Source organism: Xenopus laevis, chromosome 3L (genome assembly GCF_017654675.1).
Source record: "Xenopus laevis strain J_2021 chromosome 3L, Xenopus_laevis_v10.1, whole genome shotgun sequence".
NCBI classification, from domain to species: Eukaryota; Metazoa; Chordata; class Amphibia; order Anura; family Pipidae; genus Xenopus; species Xenopus laevis.
In genome coordinates, this window is record NC_054375.1 from 143123202 (window position 1) to 143132234 (window position 9033).

The window sequence follows — 9033 nt, forward strand, 5'->3', positions numbered from 1 at the left end:
CAAATTTTTGCAAACTGTTTAACAGAAGAATTAACAGGGGGTACAGGGGATGCTGAACCAGAAAAAGAAAATGCTTTGAGATGTAAACCATTAACAATAAAAAATGGAGATTCACCAGTAGAAGAATGAGTTGCATTATTGTAAGCAAACTCTGCCCAGGGTAGTAGTTCAGCCCATGAGGACTGGTTGTCAGATACGTAACACCTCAAAAATTGTTCAAGGGACTAGTTAACCCTTTTTTATTTTGACCATTGGTTTGAGGATGATAAGCAGTAGAAAATGACAACTCAATCCCCACTAAGGAGCAGAATGCCCTCCAAAATTTTGAATTGTACAAATTGTACCCCTCTATCAGAGACAATATTAACAGGAAAACAATGCAACTTAAAAATATTAGAAATGAATAACTTGGCCAATGTTTTGGCAGAAGGGAGGTGTGGGAGGGAAATTAAGTGGCTCATTTTGCTGAATCTATCCACCACCACCCAAATCACAGTCTTCCCCTGAGAAGGCGGCAAATCAACAATGAAATCCATCGAAAGATGGGACCAGGGATTTTCAGGAATTGGTAGTGGCCTCAATAAATCCTGAGACAAATGGCTAGAGGATTTAGACCTCTGACAGACTGGGCAAGAACTAACAACATATTTAGCGTCTTGCTTAAATGAAGGCCACCAAACATTGTGGGATAAAAGAGACACCGTTTTGGCAATGCCAGGGTGTCCTGCCATTTTGGAATTCTGAACCTCACTCAGAACCTGTTCCCTAAGATCCTCGGGTACAAATAATCTGCCAGGGGGAGTTTGTACGGGGGCAGAAGGCTGACCTGAGGATAATAGTGTGGCAAGGTCTGATCCCAGAGCTGCCACAATTAATTCACTAGGAATGATGGGAATGCACTCACTAGATTTGGACGAAATAGATTCAAAACTCCTAGAGAGTGCATCCGTCTTAGTGTTCTTGGAACCAGGCCTGTAGATAAGGGAAAAATTAAACCGGATGAAAAATAAAGCCCATCTAGCCTGCCTAGGATTCAACCGCTTGGCAGCCTCAATGTATAACAAATTTTTGTGGTCAGTAAAGACCGTTATCAAATGCTTAGCCCCCCTCCAACAGATGTCACCATTCCTCAAAGGCCTACTTAACAGCCAACAATTCTCTATTCCCGATATCATAATTAGCCTCAGCAGGCAAAAAATTTTTAGAGAAAAAGGCACAAGGGTGTACATTGTTGGTTGTTGGATGCCTTTGAGAAAGGACTTCCCCGCCCCAACCTCAACAATGAATGGAAGAGTGGTGTCAGGGTGACGAAGAATGGGGGCAGATACAAACTCCTTTTTAAGGAATTTGAAGGCTTGAATAGCATTGGGAGGCCACATACTCGGATCTGCACCTTTTTTAGTTAAATCAGTGATAAGGGCCACTATCAAAGAAAAGTTTTTAATAAATTGCCGGTAATAGTTGGCGAACCCTAAGAACCTTTGGGTTGCCTGCAAAGAAAGAGGCTGAGCCCAGTCCAGAACCACCTTAACTTTCCCAGGATCCATTTCCAGACCCTTACAAGAGATGTTAAACCCCAAAAATTGGACAGACGAAACTTCAAAGGTGCACTTCTCTAGCTTGGCGTAGAGGTTATTTTCCCTCAACTGGTGTAACACCTCCTGCACATGTTTACGGTGATCACACAAGCTGGAAGAAAAAATCAGGATATCGTCTAAATAGACCACTACGAATAACCCCAGCAGGTCCAGCATTACAAAGACCAAACAGCATTACTAAATATTCGTAGTGGCTGTCCCTAGTATTAAAGTCCGTTTTCCACTCATCTCCCTCACTGATACGGATGAGGTTATATGCACCTCTAAGATCAAGCTTAGAATAAATACTGGAATTTCTAACCTGAGCCGAAATTAGACGAAGGGGGCAATGTTTTTTTTATGGTGATCTTATTTAGACCCCTGTAGGATGCACAAGTTTGAAAAATAAAGATATTTTTGGTTCACTAACCAAGGAGTGCGGGTCCTCTTGATATATATATATATATATATATATATATATATATGTAAACTACCTCAGCCTTGGGAAAGACTTGTGAGGGAGGCAGCTGGCTCTGAAACCTAAATTCCCCCAGAAAAAAGAAAATAATACTCCAGTATGGGGAAAAAAGAAGAAGGAGACCATAAAGTTCAGGTCGCTAACTAAATATTCTGTTAACCCCACTCTCCAAGGCAAACCTGGGATTCCAACAGATTAACCTTAACTAACTGCCACCTCCCTCTCCCATCCATAAAAATCATAAGGGGTGTAGGGACCATACACCCCAATGCCGTTGGACGCTTTTTAGACATGCCCAGGTAGGCACACGGATGGGGGGACATAGCACTTGCCATCGGACAGATTATAATCAGGAGGGCACATGGATCAAGGACAAACCAGTGATATAAGCCACAGTAACACTGTGCCTACCTGATCCGGATGATGAAACACTTCATACCTGAGGTAATGTGCTTACGGGGGTAAAAGATCACATGGAACAAAACCCCAGTCCCTAGGATGCTTTCCAGCAAGTCCTAATGCTTCCCGAAGGTTAAAAAGAAAACTTGCTTCTAACAGGAGCAACAATAAACTGAAGCAGAAGAAAAAAAGACACCAGATTGGGGGTTGGGCTTCTAAAGCTTTGGGGAGGGTCCTTCTGACGGGAGCACTTGGGCGGGGGCTATCCCGTTACGTATGACATGGAGTTGTCCACTGAAAAACATGGCACTGTACACCATTATTTTGGACTAAGCCCCGCACTCCCCTTCTTCCTTAGAAATGCATTTCAGATCATTCCCAACATAGCAACATATCCTAATACTTGGCTATTTCCCCATCCATTCACTACTTAGTCATGTGACTTATTTAGCTGCGTTATAGCAATTCCAATTACACAGGACAGGACCATTAACTCAAGCTCTCCCATTGTATTGGCTAAGCTCCTTGTATTTGCAAACATACTTTTTTTTAATGCAAATTTCTTTTTAAAATGAACATTGCAGAATTTTGAAAATACATGCACTAGCACAGTTATTACAGTCACAATAAACACCCCTTTTGAACATAATCTCAAAGATCAGGGCTTGTGCGGCGCATACTTTTTGCTTATTGTTTTAATTAAGAAATATCTGTGTTTTTTGTTATTTTTGGCACAAAACAAGAATGTGAAACTACTTTCACTTTAGCAGTCCATTTAGACCTCAGATAATGAGCTCATTTTGTTTAAAAGTATATAAAGAACTCTGAAGTAATTTTCTTTCAAGAAAACTTTCGAACGAGTGCTTTAGAATGGCAAAAAATGTGGACTTTAAAAAAATGCATCTGTAACACAGATCGTATTTATGGTGCTAATGTTTAGCACATGTGTGTTTAGGTGTATACTATCCCTTAACCATCCATTATCATTTGAATGGGGGACCAGGGAATGTGCATGGATCCATCTCCTCTGTTTTGTATGGTGTAAATAATTAAGCCAGATAAGACGATAAGACATTTATTTTACTTGAGATGCTCCCACAACCCCCCTTTTTTGTGTATTCTCTACGTTTAATGCGGTTATCAGTCTATAAAAATGAATTATTGTCCTCCTTGGCATATCAAGATAAAAAGACAGCTATTTTTAGTAAAATAATCGAGATTTGAGCATTTTGTTATTTTTTGCATTCACATTATTGAGTGGAAAACCACCTTCCTTTCTGATGATATTAATAACCCCCTTTAAATTTTATCCACAAATAGCAGAGAACAGACCTAGTAATTTAATGTATGGGTAGAGGTTGACCACATCTTATATTGCAAAACCCGGGAGATGAGCTACCCTGCCATGTTAATGTGCTGGCAATGTTCGCTGAAGTGGGTGGGAGACACCAAACTCTAACTCCACCCAGCAAATACAGAGCCTTTTTTATGCCATCTTGAACACCTGATAAAAAGAAGTCCAGGTCTCTGTAAATCAGATAAACGCCCATCAGGCCACATTATTCTGGCCTAATTAAAGGCGAATTACCACCCAGCTTTTTGAGCAAACAAAGAAACATTTTGTGTTGAGCATTCTATGAGCATATTCTGTCACTGGCAAGTCCCTGATCCAAGGCTATATTACACAAGTTATGATTTCGGAACATACAAGTATGAGGTGAAGGAAACTACTAGGGCAATGCTTTAAGTCATGTTTAATCAGATCTCTGAGTTTAGGCAAAACAAAAAATTGTTGCTATCTGTATGGACAAATATTACCACTGGGCCCTGAAAAACCTGACCACCACAGGCATAACTTGGGTCCACCTGAGCCCCCACAGACCTTTCCAAATAAGAGAAAACAAATATTTGCCTCCAGGCCAGATTTTCACACACTTGCAGCCCAATGTATGAATGGTCAAAAAGAAGAACAGCTGGGACAAAAAACAAATAAGTATAATATGAGCAATTCAAGTCAAACTGTATGTATGAAGTATAACAATCAGACTTCTGAAGTGAGGCACTGCACAATCACTCCGTTCAACCACACTTGTTTTGGTAGCTGCGCCAGTATGGAAGCAATGCATAACAAATTTGCTAATGTCCAATCCCAGGAAAGGCAAATGTTTTAATACAGCCTCAAATTAGAAGCAAGTTATGGGGGATCTATCCTAATAGCATAGGAACTAGTCACATGAGGTCCTAAGAAGCTTCAATGCCAATGTGAGTTTCACTGGGAAAACTGTGTCAGATATAGGTGACTGGGAAACCCAAACACCTTTGCCATATATGTCTGTTTTCGACCTCTGTTGTTCACAGATACTTCTTCGTCCAAAAGGCCCCAACTCCATGTTTGCTGTCAGGAACCCTCTTGCACAAAAGAATGCAATGTTTAAGGCAAAATGGAATGAGAACTACAGTGGGAAGCACAGATTAACCTCAATGCAATCAGACACTGCAATAGCAGAGAGAAGGAAATGGTCTACGGTTATCCTTCCTAATTCTGTCCTTTTTTCCACCACCCCCCCCCAAAAATAATGTGGAATTAAAATACCGTTCCATACGCCGTAAAATTGCATTATACCAGTTTTTACCAATGGATCAGTGACTGACCAATTGACTAATTCATAAACATTTAGGGGGTAATTTATTAAAATCCGAATATTAAAATCTCAAAAAAGATTTTTTACTAGAAAACTCACATTTATAAAGGGGAAAAAAAGCATTTTTTGAGATTTATTATACCCCGATGCAGCAAAAAGCTGGAATCTGAAAATCCGCCTTCTCAGACCTGCTGAGGTCCTGTATAAGTCAAAGGGAGAGGCACCTATCTCAATTTAACGTTTCCGTGGTCTGCACTGGATTTAGCCCGAAAATCTTAATTTTTCAGGGTTTTTGGCCAAAAACTCTAAAAATTAGAGCAATTTGTGAAAAAGCCTGAAAGATTTGAGGAATTCTGAAAAAGCCCCCAAAAAATGGAGTGATTGGAGTTTTCACTCGATTTTATCGCGTTTTTACGCAATCCGAATAAATTGAAATTCTTATTAATAAGTAAGCTTAAATTGGGTATGGGAGTTTGGTTGTGGGTTTTTTTTTATAAAATATGAGATAAATTTAGATTTTAGTAAATAACCCCCTAAAAGTACTACCAAATTACTTTAAAATCTAAATTCATGAGACCTTTAAAAATACATAGTTTCAATAGTGATGGGCGAATGTGACCCATTTTGCTTTGCTGAAAATTCGTGAAACTGCGAAAATTTGCCGAAATGCATTTCTCTATGGGCGACAACATCTTTTTGAGGGGCGACAAATTTTTGAAGTGCAACAATTTTTTTTCACCCATATGGGCATCATTTTCGCTGTGAAACTGGGTGTAAAATTTCACTTATCACTAATCATCAATACTAATAATTAATTAACCAGTACAATTCAGAAAGTTCAATACGAAGAAAAGTCCTTTCCGTTAAGTTAATGATAAAAAAAAAAGAGTTCAGCAGACGCAACTATTCAGGGAGTTTGCTTTTGATCCTTAGCATGCAGGTCAGATTCAAAAGCAAATCTTTATATGCCCGCCCCCTTAAGTCACTGATACATTGTAGATATACAATAAGCAGTGTCAATATCTTCTGTCTGACAATCTTAGCAACATTTATTGTACTACTTTGTGAAAGAATCATGTGTCCCATATCTGAAATCTGTATCAGTAATGTGGCAGAAAATAATTCAGTGCAATTAAAATGTATGAAGGCACTATCTTCAGATAGTACAGATAGATGCTGTTTTCCGGAGCAATGATATTTACAAATAAAAGTGTTGGCATTTGGCATTAAAGGATAAGTAAACCTTTAAAATAAGTGAATGTAAAATTGACGAGGGGGCTATTCTAAGCACTTTTGTAATTTACATTCATTATTTATTTTATTTTGATTCCAAGATATTAAAGGATACATGTACTGTTAATATGAAAGAATTTTGTTACAACAGCGCCACCTGTTGGTCAGCTTCCGACCATTCTGACCACCAAGTAGTCAAGGAAGTTTTCAGGAGAAAGACCGAGGCTGCTCTGATGTTCTTCTGATTAGCAAATATTTGATAAAGGTTTCTAATTGTTTTTCCAAAGCAGAACAACATCAGAGCAGCCTCTTTCTTTCTCCTGAAAACTTCCTTGACTACTTGGTGGTCAGACTGGTCGGAAAAAGACCAGCAGTTGGAGCTGTTGTGACAAAATCATGTTAACAATACGAGGCAGATTTATCAAAGGTCGAGGTGAATTTTCTAATGAAAAAAAAAATTTCAAGCTATTATTTGTGTACTTTGACTAGGGAATAGTCTAAATTCAATTTGAATTTGAAAAAAATTCAAAAATTCGAATATCGAAATTTATCATGTACTTTGACCATTCGCCATCTAAAATCAGCCGAATTGCTGATTAAACCTGTGGGGGACCTCCTATGACCTATTTGGTGGACTTTGAAAAATCAAATATTTTTGGGGGGAAAACTTCAAATCGAATTCGATCGAATGCGATATTCCTTTGATTCGTACGATTCTAATTTGTCCAAATGCTGACCTATTCAATCGAAAACAGACCCATTCGACCAAAAAAAAACCTTCAACTCAATTTCGGTTGGCCTTTTTAAATTAGAATTTTCGAAGGTTTTTCAATTCAAAATTTGACCCTTGATAAATATGCCCCTTAATATCTTGGAGTGAAAAATAAATAATGAATGTACATTGCAAAAGTTCTTAGAATAGCCCCCTCATCAATTTTACATTCACTTATTTTAAAGGTTTACTTACCCTTTAAATGAATGTACTGTAAATGTGAAAACAGGTATGTAAAACAGATATACTAAAACAAACAGCCCAATGCAGGTGTAACAGGAGAGTGGCCACTACCACACTTGTATGGCTAATGCAAACATGAGTTTTTATATTTCTTACCAATGTCCAATGTTGTGCCAATGATTCGGAATTCTGTCCAGATGAGTTCTTCCTTCACAGTGTTGTTCTGCCTCCTCCGTGCCAGATATAGTAGCTCCCTGGGTCTCCACTTCTGCTTTCTTTCATTATCACTTTTACTCTTTTATGAACAAAGAGCAGGAAGTAAAGAGGAAATGCATTTAGAAAGTTAAGGAAAATGTCTCCTGCTGTTATCCAGTGTGGAATAGCAGACGGGTGCATCAAGGGAAGAAATAAAAATGAAGATATAGTGGTATTGTTAGAGACAGCTACTGTCCTATCTTGCCTCATTGATGTCTAAATATGCACTTGGATTGGAAGACTTGTTTCACAAGACACAGAGCAGGTTCTGTTTTCCAGCTGAAAGAAACAGCCACTGAGGGATTTATAATCAATATTATATGAATATTATAGGGCTGGAGTTTGTAAGTACCCGACTCTAAGAGGAGCACAGTTTAAAAAGGTTCCTTATTTCTATAATTGTATAATTAAATACCGGTTAATTATATCAAGCTGAAGCTTTGATTCTTAGTGAAATTAGTTTTCTGCTCAAAATAGGATAATACCCGATGTTACAGTGAGTGCACATTAAGTGCTGGACACCAGCATACACTCTTTATAATCTCTCGAAACTTTAGTGTTGAGCAACAAACAGGGACACAGAAGGGAGAGCTGAGAAACAGACAGGGACACAGAAGGGAGAACTGAGCTGAGAAACAGACAGGGACACAGAAGGGAGAGCTGAGCTGAGCAACACGCAGGGACACAGAAGGGAGAGCTGAGCAACAGGCAGGGACACAGAAGGGAGAGCTGACTGCAACAAGCAGGGACACAGAAGGGAGAACTGAGCTGAGCAACAGACATGGACACAGAAGGGAGAGCTGAGCTGAGCAACAAGCAGGGACACAGAAGGGAGAGCTGAGCTGAGCAACAAGCAGGGACACAGAAGGGAGAGCAGAGCTGAGCAACAGACATGGACACAGAAGGGAGAGCTGAGCTGAGCAACAAGCAGGGACACAGAAGGGAGAGCAGAGCTGAGCAACAGACATGGACACAGAAGGGAGAGCTGAGCTGAGCAACAAGCAGGGACACAGAAGGGTGAGCAGAGCTGAGCAACGGACAGGGACACAGAAGGGAGAGCTGAGCAACAAGCAGGGACACAGAAGGGAGCTGAGCAACAAACAGGGACACAGAAGGGAGAGCTGACAGTAACAAGCAGGGACACAGAAGGGAGAGCTGACAGCAACAAGCACTGAGGGAAAGAGGGTGTTTATCACGAAATGTGTAAGGCTGTGGACACAATAAACTTTTCACTTTGAATTTATCTGCCTGGTGGAAGATTGCCTTCATTGAGTGCCTGCTCCAAAAAGTCTTTTTGGAAAGGGAGTGTGTTTAAACTTTTATAACCAGCCAAATTTTGGTAATTAGGCGTTGTGGTCAAAAAAATGGGTGTGGTCAAAAAATTGCCGCACATTACCAAGGTAGATCTCCTGATGGGGGCCAGGTGTCAAGAGTAGATCCCAGTGTAACAAAGTCTGGACACCCCTGCTCTAAAGTATCCCTTTCCTTCTTTGC